Below are 12,591 nucleotides of genomic sequence, written 5' to 3' on the forward strand. Positions count from 1 at the left end.
TGAGAAGGTCAAATTGCCACAGTGCAACCTTGTGCATTCTTAAATTGTGTTTGCGTTTGGCAGCAGTACTGCTCACCGGATGCCATTGGTTTCTAATGGCCTCAAAGCATCACGGCTGCAGGTTGTGTACAGCCCAGAGCATGATGTTGTATAGATGGTAGTCTGGGTAGGGGGTTGCAGCTGTAAAACTGTGGCTTAGATGCCTACTTTTACCACCCACATGGAAATGAATGAGGATTTAAATCTACCAGAAAGTGTGTAGTGCAAGCACCTGCTTGATTGGATTCAAACTGATTGGGTAGTTTAGGAACCAGACTCCATTTAAGTCCTCATAGTAATAAAACTTATTTTACAGTTCAATTGTAATGTGTATATTGAGCTTCAAGTATAACTAAAGACAAAACTTCTTTTTTTTTTTTTTCTTTTCTTTTCCTTCCTTTTTTTTTCTTTTCCTTCCTTTTTTTTTCTTTTCCTTTTCCTTCCTTTTTTTTTTCTTTTCCTTTTCCTTCCTTTTTTTCTTTTTTCCTTCCTTTTTTTCTTTTTTCCTTCCTTTTTTTTCTTTTTTCCTTCCTTTTTTTTTCTTTTTTCCTTCCTTTTTTTTTCTTTTTTCCTTCCTTTTTTTTTCTTTTTTCCTTCCTTTTTTTTTCTTTTTTCCTTCCTTTTTTTTTCTTTTTTCCTTCCTTTTTTTTTCTTTTTTCCTTCCTTTTTTTTTCTTTTTTCCTTCCTTTTTTTTTCTTTTTTCCTTCCTTTTTTTTTCTTTTTTCCTTCCTTTTTTTTTCTTTTTTCCTTCCTTTTTTTTTCTTTTTTCCTTCCTTTTTTTTTCTTTTTTCCTTCCTTTTTTTTTCTTTTTTCCTTCCTTTTTTTTTCTTTTTTCCTTCCTTTTTTTTTTCTTTTTTCCTTCCTTTTTTTTTCTTTTTTCCTTCCTTTTTTTTTTCTTTTTTCCTTCCTTTTTTTTTCTTTTTTCCTTCCTTTTTTTTTTCTTTTTTCCTTCCTTTTTTTTTCTTTTTTCCTTCCTTTTTTTTTCTTTTTTCCTTCCTTTTTTTTTCTTTTCCCTTTCCTTCCTTTTTTTTTCTTTTCCCTTTCCTTCCTTTTTTTTTTTCTTTTCTTTTTCCTTCCTTTTCATTAGAGTAGAGATGGATTCGAACGCCTGACAGTTTTTATTGCGGTCTGTACCCCTGTTAAGGAGACTCGCCCTCTCTATTGGTCCTGTTTACCATTATTATTGAAAGTAAGGCTGGGTTCACACTATCTTCGCATGCGGCTCACAGCAGAGGTCTGGTGGTCAGGTCCGTTGTCAGCCCGAAATTTTTGGCTGAAATGGACCAAAAGACGCACAGGGCCGCAGCGGAAATGTGTGAACCAGCTCCACAGAGAGTAGGGGTGCAACGGTTCATCACCAAACCGTGATCCGAATGGGTCGCCCTGTTCGGATCGGCCTTAGGAAAAGCCACAGCTTCAGCCTAGCTCCAGCGCGGCTGCCATCTTGGTGCACCCATCGGCCTTTGCAATGTGATCGCTCTGTCAAATGACGGAGTGATCACTTGTAAACAAACCGTGGTGATGCCGGTTCCTCTCTCCCCTCTGTGTACAGATCTGTACAGTGGAGGGGAGAGATCAGATGGCAGCAGCGCTGTGGGCTGGATCTGTAGTGCCCACAGCACTGCTCTGTGATAATTGCAGTCACAGCCATCCTTCCTACTCTGCCAACACCCCGCCATTATACTCTGCCAACACCCCGCAGTACCCAGCCATATTCAGCCAATATTACAGTGGGGGAGATGACGTGGATATTACAGTGGGGATTGGTGGTGGAATTTTCACAGGTTTTTGCAAATTCAATAATTGTTTGCTGATCCGAAAAATGATCCGATCCTTGACTCTTTGATCCGAGGAACGATCCAATCTGAGTTTTTTGATCTGTTGCACCCCTAATAGAGAGCCAGTCAAAATCTCCTGCTATTACGAATTGGATGCGGGGAACCCACATCCGATTCACAATAGTGTGAGCCCAGCCTTAAAGAAAATCCCAAATTTTGTACCCAGAAAAGTAATAGAGCGGATATCTTCCAATGGGGACACTTGTTCTGGTGACCTGGGGGTCCCCAAGGAATTCCCCATAATTTGCAAGTAGTTCTTCCCATTTCCTGTTTGGCTAAGAGACCGGAAGTGAAGGGAAAGCTCAGCAATGGGACACAGGTGGCGAAAAAAAAAATCGCATGACAAGGGTTATAACCCTCCCATGTTCTATCCAAAATGAAAACCAAATGTTTTTTGCCTATAGTTCTACTTTGAGATTGCACTAACCTCTGGTTTAAAAAAAAATTGCAACCACCACATCTAATGATTGATAAGCTGCAATATATTACATTTGTTTTTGGGTTTAATGCTGCTTAAGAGCCAGTTCATATCACATGCAGTCCAGTGCCTTTTTTTTCTACCTCAAAACATGGAAAATATGTTATATGTTTTCCAATGGCATACTTCACACCAGTGCTTGCAGTTCCAGGAAAAAAAAGTAGAACATTCTGCATTTTTCCTGGAGTGTTGTAAAATGCATCAAAACACACACGCTCTTATTTAAGGTTAAGAAAAAAAGGGGGGGGGATGCACTGGAACGCCTCCAAAATGCATTAAAAACGTGCATGCAGAAAAGCATCTGGAATGCATCCAGACTGCATTTCTATGGTGGGAACTGGCCCTTAAAGCCGAACTCCAGGAATTCAGCCTCTTTCTAATATGTGCTGGCTTACTATGGGTTAAAGTGGTATTAAATTTATCTCGTTACATAAAAAAATCTGCTCCTCTGCAGGTTTAAGTTATAGTGTACTAATATCCACTGTATACTAGCACATTCTGAAAGATTTGCCTGTAAACTGAGCTCTCCCACGCAGCTCTGTCGCAGCTCCACCAGCGCTTTTGTCTTTGCCCGACGTTCCTTCCAGGTTTTGTATCCTCAGCTACTTGAATGGCTGGGCTGCAGCTACGTCACTCCCACGCATGCACGTGGAAGTTGCATCGCAGCTTCACACCGAGTGGGCCGAAAATGTGGTCTGAGCCACGCATGTGCAACTCCTATCGCATTACTCGCTGACAGGCAGGGGTGACGTTTATAATAGAAGAGACCACTAGGGTCTCTTCTGTTATAAAAACCCTGTCTGTCAGCGGATTTTAAATATAATGATTTCACTACCACTTTAAGTCCAGATAGTTATACTGAGGCCTAGGAGTATAGCTATATTCCTGGCGCTCTGACAGGAGAGACTGCTTTCTTACTTAGCAGTAGCTCTGCCAGCACCTATCCTATGCTGTCCATTCAGAGAAGACTGTATTTTGTGAATGGGTTCACATAATACAAAATGCTCAGTGATTGAGCAGGAGGAAAGAAGGGGTGCGTATAGCGGTTGCATGCAACTGAGACTAGAAGGTCCAGCATCGGGGTTGCAGAATAATAGCAAAAGCTCTGCTACCTGCATTCGGTAAAAATTCCCCCCCCCCCCCCCCCCCCCAAAAAAAAACGGCACAAGGGATGTAACCTACAGTCAGTCAGTGATACAAAGAGAGGAAACTGATCCTAATACATACAGTGCCTTGAAAAAGTATTCATACCTCTTGACATTTTCTACATTTTGTCATGTTACAGCCAAAAACATAAATGTATTTTATTGGGATTTTTATGTGATAGACCAACACAAAGTGGAACATAATTGTGAAGTGGAAGGAAAATGATAAATGGTTTTCAAATTTGTTTACAAATATGTGAAAAGCGTGGCGTGCATTTGTATTCAGCCCCCCTGAGTCAATACTTTGTAGATACTTTTGACTATTTTTTGGTCCTGTCGGAATATGGCTGTGTGCTAGTAGAGGGGGGAATAGGGGCTTTTGCATTTTTGTGTTTTGTTTTTTTATGTTTATTTTTTTGGTTGCGTTACTAGGACAATGGAAATCAAAGTCTATACTTTCATTAGAAATCTATAAAATAAGAATGGTGACTTTAAAGATTTTGTATACCTACTTAAAATAGAACCAACCAGTTTTATGTTGTACTGATGCACATGCAATTGAATTATATTTGTTTATATTAAATGGTATAAAATACAGAATAAAAAAGGAAGGTAGGAACTCGATCGGCCCAGTCAAAGTCCAGACCTAGATCCTTTCTAACATGAATATGCTTTAATCTAAACCATTCCATTGTAGCTCTGCCTGTATGTTTAGGGTCGTTGTCCTGCTGGAAGGCGATCCTACACCCCAGTCTCAAGTCTTTTGTAGGCTCTAACAGGTTTCCTTATTGCCCTGTATTTTGGCTGCATCCATCTTCCCATCAACTCTGACTGGCTTCCCTGTCCCTGCTGAAGAAAAGTATCCCTACAACATGATGCTGCCACCACCACGGTGGGGATTGTGTGTTCGGGGTGATGTGCCGTGGTTGTTTTCCGCCACACATAGCGTTTTGCTTTTAGGTCAAAAAGTAAAATTTTGAACTCCTCTAACCAGAGCACCTTCTTCATGTTTGCTGTGTCCCCCACATGGCTTCTAGCAAAGTGCAAACATAATTTATGGCTTTCTTTCAACAACGGCTTTCTTCTTGCCACTCTTCCATAAAGGCCAGATTTGTGGAATGCACGACTAAGGCTACTTTCACACTGGGCCGCAGTGGGCGCTGGCGGTAAAGCGGTGCTATATTTGGCGTTGCTTTACTGTTGTTTTATCTGCAATATTCTGGTTTGCAGCGCTGTCCCGTTGTTTTCTATGGGAAGGAGCGCTTTAAGAGCGGGAAATACAGCGCTCCAAAGATGATTCTCTGATTAATGCTCTCCTTGCCTGGCCTGTCAGTTTAGGTGGACAGCCATTCCTTGTTAGGTTTGCCATACTCTTTCCATTTTTGGATGATGGATTGAACTGTGCTCAAGATGTTAAGATTGAGCTTTTTCTTATAACCTAACCCTGCTTTACACTTCTCCACAACTTTATCTCTGACCTGTCTGGTGTGTTCCTTGGCCTTCATGATGCTGTTTGTTCACTAAGGTGCTCTAACAAACCTCTTCACAGAGAAGCTGCATTTCTTCTGAGATTAAATTACACACAGGTGGACTCTAATTACTAATTGGGTGATTTCTGAAGGCGTGAACATTTTGAAAACCGTTTATAATTTTCCTTCCTTTTTACAATTATTTACCACTTTGTGTTGGTCTATCACATACAATCCTAATAAAATACATTTACATTTTTTGGTTGTACTTGTAACATGATAAAATGTGGAAAATTTCCAGGAGTATGAATACTTTTTCAAGACACTATAAGTTGTACATGTTTTATCTGCAGTCTTTTCTCTTCTTTACATCCCAAAGTGCTGAATTTTCAAGCTTGTCTGAGAGTTCAGAAAATAGTGGACGGAGAGATGAAATTACACTCTGCAGATCTCGGTGAGGAGAGCTCTGAGAGCTGATTGGAGGAAAGAGACACACTCCTCTCCACAGAGTACAAAAGATAAATCTGCAAAAATGTCAACAATTCTGTGTTTTTCTGTCAATATGGGGTGCTGTGTGTACATTAACCACTTCCCACCCGGCCAATACACATATACGGCCGGGTGGGAGCCGTCTACTTCTGATAGGACGTTCAGGAACGTCCTTCAGAAGGAGCGGGATCGCGCGCGTGCCCGTGCAGCGGCGCGATCCCGATGCGCCTGCGTCACTCGGACACGGCGCATCTCAGATCGGCAGGAGGGCTCTGTGATTGGCCCTCCTGATCACATGACGGCCGTGTCCAATCACGGCCGTCATGTGATGTAAACAAACAGCCGGTTGCTAGGCAATCGGCTCCTCCTCTCCTCACACAGAAGTCATCGCTGAGGAGAGGAGAGCAGATCGCTGCAGCCGGCTGATGATCAGTGAGTATGAGCTGTTTTTTACAGCTTTTTACTCACTGATCACCAGTCTAGTGTAAACACAGTCCCCACACATGTCCCCAAAACACACATGTCCCCAAATAATAAAAACACATGTCCCTAATAATAAAAACATGTCCCCCACATATGTCCCACTAAAATCACATGTCCCAATGATTATCTGCACACATATGTACGTGATCACCTGCACACATATGTACGTGATCATTTGCGTACATATGTCCGTAATCACACAAACCAATTATTATACACTTAACGGATTTTTTTTTACCAAAAACATGTAGCAGAATACATTTTGGCTTAAATTTATGACAAAATTTGATTTTATTGGATTTCTTTTAAAATAGAAAAAAGAAAATATAGTTTTTTTTCCCAAATTTCCGCTTTTTTTGCGCTTATATCGCAAAAAAGAAAAAATGGAGTCGTGAATAAATACCACCAAAATAAAGCTCTATATGTGCGAGCAAAATGATAAAAATTTTCTTTTGGGTACAGTGTAGCATGACTGCGCAATTGTCACTGAGAGAGCGATGAAAGCTGAAAATTGGGCTGGGAAGAAAGGGGGCGAAAGTGCCCTGTATTGAAGTGGTTAAGGACTGCCGCATGGCAATGTACGTCGGCACAATGGAACCGACAGGCACAAGCACGTACATGTATGTGCTTGCCTTCCAGCGGGTGGGGGTCCGATCGGACCCCCTCCCGTTGGCTGCGGCGGTCCGTTTCACTTCAGGAGCGATCTGGGATGAGGGGATGGCCGTTGGTTTCTGGCTATCCCCTCTCGATCGCTCCTGGCGAATGAGAAACTTCCCCCGCCTGTGTAGTGTAAACACAGGCAGGGAGGAAGTGATGTAATTTTCCTCGGGGCGGTCTTTTTGACCGGACTGCGAGGAGAACACATAGTAAGTGCACCAAACACTACACTGACATGTAGGTACACATAGGCAATCAAATTAATTAATTTGTTAGCGGGATCAGCCCAGATACCTGCTAGCACCTGCGTTTTGCCCCTCCGCCCAGCCCACCCAAGTGCAGTATCGATCGATCACTGTCACTTACAAAACACTAAACACATAACTGCAGCGTTCGCAGAGTCAGGCCTGATCCCTGCGATCGCTAACAGTTTGTTTTTTTTGTAGCGTTTTATATTTAAATCCTGAAGGCAGTGCTTGGTTTTCGGGGTCCTGTACGTGGCTAGGCTCCCAAAAAGTCCCCCACATGTGGTATCCCCGTACTCAGGAGAAGCAGCAGAATTTATTTTGGGGTGTAATTTGACTTATGCCCATAGCATGTGTGAGCAATATATCATTTAGTGACAACTTTGTGCAAAAAAAAAAATTAATATTCTTGCAACTTGTAGCAAAATATAAAATATTTAATGGACTCAACATTCCTCTCAGTAAATAGCTTGGGGTGTCTACTTTCTGAAATGGGGTCATTTTGGGGTGTTTTGTGCTATTTTGGCATTTTATGGCCTTCGAAACTGTGATAGGTAGTGAGGAGTGAAATCAAAAATTTGCACCCTTAGAAATCCTGAAGGCAGTGATTGGATTTGGGGAGGGGGGGGGGGGTCGTACGTGGCTAGACTCCCAAAAAGTCCCACATGTGGTATCCCCGTACTCCGGAGAAGCAGCAGAATATATTTTGGGGTGCAATTCCACATATAACTATGGCATGTGTGAGCAATATATCGTTTAGTGACAACTTTTTGTAAACTTTTTTTTTTTTGTGTCATTATGCAATCACTTGGGACAAAAAAAAATATTCAATGGGATGAACATGCCCCTCAGCAATTTCCTTGGGGTGTCTACTTTCCAAAATGGGGTCATTTGGGGGGGGGGGGGGGGGGGGTTTGTACTGCCCTGCCATTTTAGCACCTCAAGAAATGAGATAGGCAGTCATAAATTTAAAAGCTACCGTATATACTCGAGTATAGGCCGACCCGAATATAAGCCGAGGCCCCCAATTTACCCCCAAAAAAACTGGCAAACTTATTGACTCGTGTATAAGCCGAGGGTGAGACATGCCTGTCCATCCCTGTGTGTGTGTCCGTCCATCCCTGTGTGTCCGTCCATCCCTGTGTGTCCGTCCATCCATCCCTGTGTGTGTGTGTGTCTCCATCCATCCATCCATCCCTGTGTGTGTGTGTCCTCCATCCATCCATCCATCCATCCCTGTGTGTGTGTGTCTCCATCCATCCATCCATCCCTGTGTGTGTGTGTCTCCATCCATCCATCCATCCCTGTGTGTGTGTGTATCCATCCATCCATCCCTGTGTGTGTGTGTGTCTCCATCCATCCATCCGTGTGTGTGTGTGTGTGTGTGTGTGTGTGTGTGTGTGTGTGTGTGTCCAGCCTACCTGTGTCCCGAGCCTTTGTCCCGAGCCTCCGTCCCGTGTCGTGCCTTGCCTTCGTCCCGTCCCGTCCCGTCCCGTGCCGTGCCTTGCCTTGCCTCCGTCCCGTGCCCTCTTCGTCGGCGGCCATTGTAAAATTCAAAAGCCGCGCCTCCTCCTTCGCCTGTGATAGGCGGAACACTGAATTTCCCAGCAGCCTGTGTTCCGCCTATCACGGACGTCGTATCATCCTCGTCCGTAGTACGAGGATGATACGACGTCCGTGATAGGCGGAACACAGGCTGCTGGGAAATTCAGTGTTCCGCCTATCACAGGCGAAGGCGGAGCCGGAGGCGCGGCTTTTGAATCATAGAATGGCCGCTGTCTGTCTGCTCGACACGCTGATCGAGCGGGCAGACAGCGATGACTCGAGTATAAGCCGAGGGGGGCACTTTCAGCCTCAAAAAAGAGGCTGAAAATCTCGGCTTATACTCGAGTATATACGGTATGTAAATTCCAGAAAATGTACTCTAGATTGTAGACGCTATAACTTTTGCGCAAACCAATAAACATATATGCTTATTGACATTTTTTTTTTTACTGAATACATTTTGGCCTAAATGTATGACTAAAATTTAGTTTATTCGATTTTTCTTATAACAAAAAGTAGAAAATATCTTTAAAAAAAAAAAACTTTCAGTCTTTTTTCCTTTTTATATCGTAAAAAATAAATATCGCAGAGGCAATCAAATACCATCAAAAGAAAGCTCTATTTGTGGGAAGAAAAGGACACAAATTTCGTTTGGGTACAGCATTGCATGACCGCGCAATTACCAGTTAAAGCAGCGCAGTGCAAAATTGTAAAAAGTCCTCTGGTCCTTAGGCTGACAATTGGTCCGGGGCTTAAGTGGTTAATGAGGAAAAAAATGAACTTGAATGATTTTAGCAAATGGCTGCAATATAACAAAGAGTGAAACATTTAAGGGGGTCTGAATACTTTCCGTCCCCACTGTAAATTTATATTTCAGTGTTTTCAATTCATCATATATAGGGAGCAATTAGGGGTCAACACATGAATTTATGTTGGGGTATCTGCTTCATTTGACAGGTACCCGTCCCCACTTCTGAGAGATCTTGCCGTGACGAGATCAGTCGGAGGTTTGGCCGCCCCCTCCCTCCTTCCTCCCCTGCTAGGCCATTCAGAATGCTCAATGTGGTTTGCGCATGCACACTAACGAACCAGCTGTAAAGCTGCAAGGCTTCCCTGCCAGTTTCCCTTACAGGCAATGGTGGCGACGGCACCCGAGAGCTGATGGAAACATTGGCTGGGGTCCCGACATCGCTGGATTCCAGGACAGGTAAGTGTCCTAATATTAAAAGTCAGCAGCTTCAGCATGTGTAGCTGCTGACTTCTTAATTTTTTTTTGCTGTTTTGGGGAGGGGGAGGGGGGGGGGACTCCGCTTTAATAAATTTTTTATTAGAATCCTCCTATTTTTAATACGTAAAGTTGGTCACTTTTAACAAATGTAGTTCTTTGATCCCAAGGCAGAAGACAGATCGGTACTAGTGATTTGACTGTCTTTTTATTTTTTTTTATTTTTTTTTTATATTCGGGCATCCTGCCATTTCCATTCACTTTCTAGAAATTTAAAGCAAATGTCTGTGTGACTGCTGACCTATAACAATCTGAGCTCTTCAGGGTGCAGTCCCTGTTCATTTGCTTGTTTTATTTGGGTGTGCATTTCTTTATCTTTGTGCTGCTAACAAAGATTAACTTTTATATAGCAAACGTTTGCCGGATACTGGTTTGCTTTTATTGTTGGCTACTAGTGACTATGTGTTTTAGTTTTGTGGTGTCATGCCCTGCCCTTGTTCCTGCATATGTGTATATATTGCTTATTCGTTAAAGTGGAACTAAACTCTCTCAATCAGCTTGAACTATTTTTAATCCTTTTATGCTTCTAGCATTAGTAAATAGGAAGGTATGTCACATTTAATTATTTTAAAATGTAGTGTTTTTTTTATTTATTTTTTATTATATTTATTATGTTGCTTCCTGATTTCTGGCCTAGGCCAAATTGATGTCATACATCCTAAGCGTCTTTAGAGGCATTTTTTTTGTGTCTGGAGGAGGGGTGGGAGGGTCTTTCTCTGCTAAACACACCCTCCTGCCTGCGTACCTAAACTAAGGGCAGATGGATTCCAGTAAGGAAATACAAGAATCATCTGCCCTTACTAAACATGGTTGCAGCAAAAAATGCTGGGGTGGTGTCTTTCAAAGTGATTTCTCAACAAAATAATGCATGGAGACATAGAAGGATGAGTTTGCTTTTGAATATTTAAAATAAAATGTAATTTTTGGTTTGCGGTGCTCAGATGCAGCATTAGCTCCACTTTAACCTCAAGTCTGACTTGCGTATTATTTATATGGCCTCGCATTGATATGGTTTTACTGGGATCATGGTTGAGGCACTGGTACTGTTTTTCTCAGGAGGCAATTCTTTACACTGTAACAATGATCCAAGTGTCTATACAGCCTCTTGATCACTTTTACAGGTAGCATTTGATAAACTATTGCACCATTATCGTGTGACATACAAAATTGCAACCACAACCATTTTATTCTCCAGGGCCTCTGCATAAATATGTTTGGGGATTCTAAGTAATTTTCTAGCAAAAAAAATGCTGATTTCTCCAGTCATCTTCCAGGACGGCACACCTGAGAGAGATGACTGGTCTCACCTGACAGGAAACGTAATCAACAGAGTTTAAAGACTTCCCGACCGGCACACGAAGATGTATGTCGGCAGAATGGCACGGACAGGCAAATTGGCGTACAGGTACATCCATTTAAAATTGCTGCCATGCCATCGCGTACGTGTGCCGGTCAGGACTCCCGTGAGTCTGACTGCGGGTCCCACGACTCGATCGCTGTGGGGATACCCACGATCGTTTTACAGGGAGGGAGAATGGGGAGATGCTGATGTAAACGGCATCTCCCCGTTCTGCCTAGCAACAAGTGACACTGATCTCTGCTCCCTGTGATTGAAGCAGAGATCAGTGATCTGTAAATCACAGCCACGCCCCCCCCCACAGTTAGAAACACACCCCTAGGACACACGTAACCCCTTCACTGCTAGTGTCATTTACACAGGAATCAGTGCATTTGTATAGCACTGATTGCTGTATAAATAATAATGGTCCCAAAAATGTGTCAAAAATGTTCGATGTGTCCGCCATAATGTCAGTCACAATAAAAATCGCTGATCGCCACCATTACTAGTAAAAAAAAAATAAAAAAAAATTAATAAAAATGCTATAAAACTATCCCATTTTGTAAACGCTATAACTTTTGCGCCAACCAATCAATCGCTTATTGCATTTTTTTTTTTTTTTTTTTTTTTTTTTTTTTTTTTTTTAACAAAAATATGTAGAAGAATGCGTATCGGCCTAAACTGAGGGGAAAAAATGTTTTTTTTATATATATTTTTTTAAGGATATTTATTATAGCAAAAAAGTAAAAAATAATGCGTATTTTTTTTATTTATTTTTTTAAGCGCAAAAAATAAAAACCACAGAGGTGATCAAATACCACCCTAAGAAAGCTGTATTTGTGGGAAAAAAATGGATGTCAATTTTGTTTGGGAGCCACATCACACGACCGCGCAATTGTCAAAGCGCCACAGTGCCGAATCACAAAAAGTGCTCTTGTCTTAAGCCAGCAAAATGGTCTGGGGCTTAAGTGGTTAAAAGGTTCTCTATGTCCCTCGGTTCTTGATTGTGTTTCCCACAAGATGCAGGGAATCCTTTTCTCCACGCGTCTTCCAGGACAGCCCATGAGACCTAGAGCTCCTCCTACCAGGACAGGAAGTTCGTTGCCCCCACCAGATAAAAGGGCGGTCCTCCAGGCCAGTTATTAGTCCGTTATTAGTTATGTCAGTTATTAGTGTTTCCTCCGGACAGAGGAATGTTCCTGGAACCTGGTCCCCTAGGTCTCATGAGCAGGGGCTCTGAAATGGCTGTTTGGGGGCATGTCACTAACCTTTACTCCTCTGCCAGAAGCAACATCTCCGCTGGCGAAGTTGGCTGTGCTGCTGTCCCCAGTTTTCAGTGCCTGGAGAGGGCCAGGACTGGGGTGATGTCTGCTCCCCAAAGCGCGGCGCAACGCGCTAAAGTTTACAGGCAGAGTGGCTATATCCTTTTCCTGCTGACAGCGTGGCTGATACATGCAAGGGAAAGAGGAAGTCGTGGAGCTCGAGGGGGTGGAGCTACTGCGCTCCAAGCTGGCCCACAGGAAATGCCTAGAGATCACTTCCGGGGTAGATGACGTCATCACCAGGTGCGGAAGACGCC

General features: G+C 42.7%; 1 protein-coding gene across 1 annotated transcript in view; it reads left to right on the forward strand.

Annotated features, from left to right (window-relative positions):
• The window catches only part of AGPAT5 (1-acylglycerol-3-phosphate O-acyltransferase 5), a 114,624-nt gene that overhangs the window by 1,378 nt on the left and 100,655 nt on the right, over nucleotides 1-12,591 (forward strand). The window lies entirely within an intron of this gene.

The sequence above is a fragment of the Lithobates pipiens genome, unplaced genomic scaffold (assembly GCF_037356315.1).
Source record: "Lithobates pipiens isolate NorthernLeopardFrog02 unplaced genomic scaffold, aLitPip1_a1.2 Scaffold_18, whole genome shotgun sequence".
In the NCBI taxonomy this organism is placed as follows: Eukaryota; Metazoa; Chordata; class Amphibia; order Anura; family Ranidae; genus Lithobates; species Lithobates pipiens.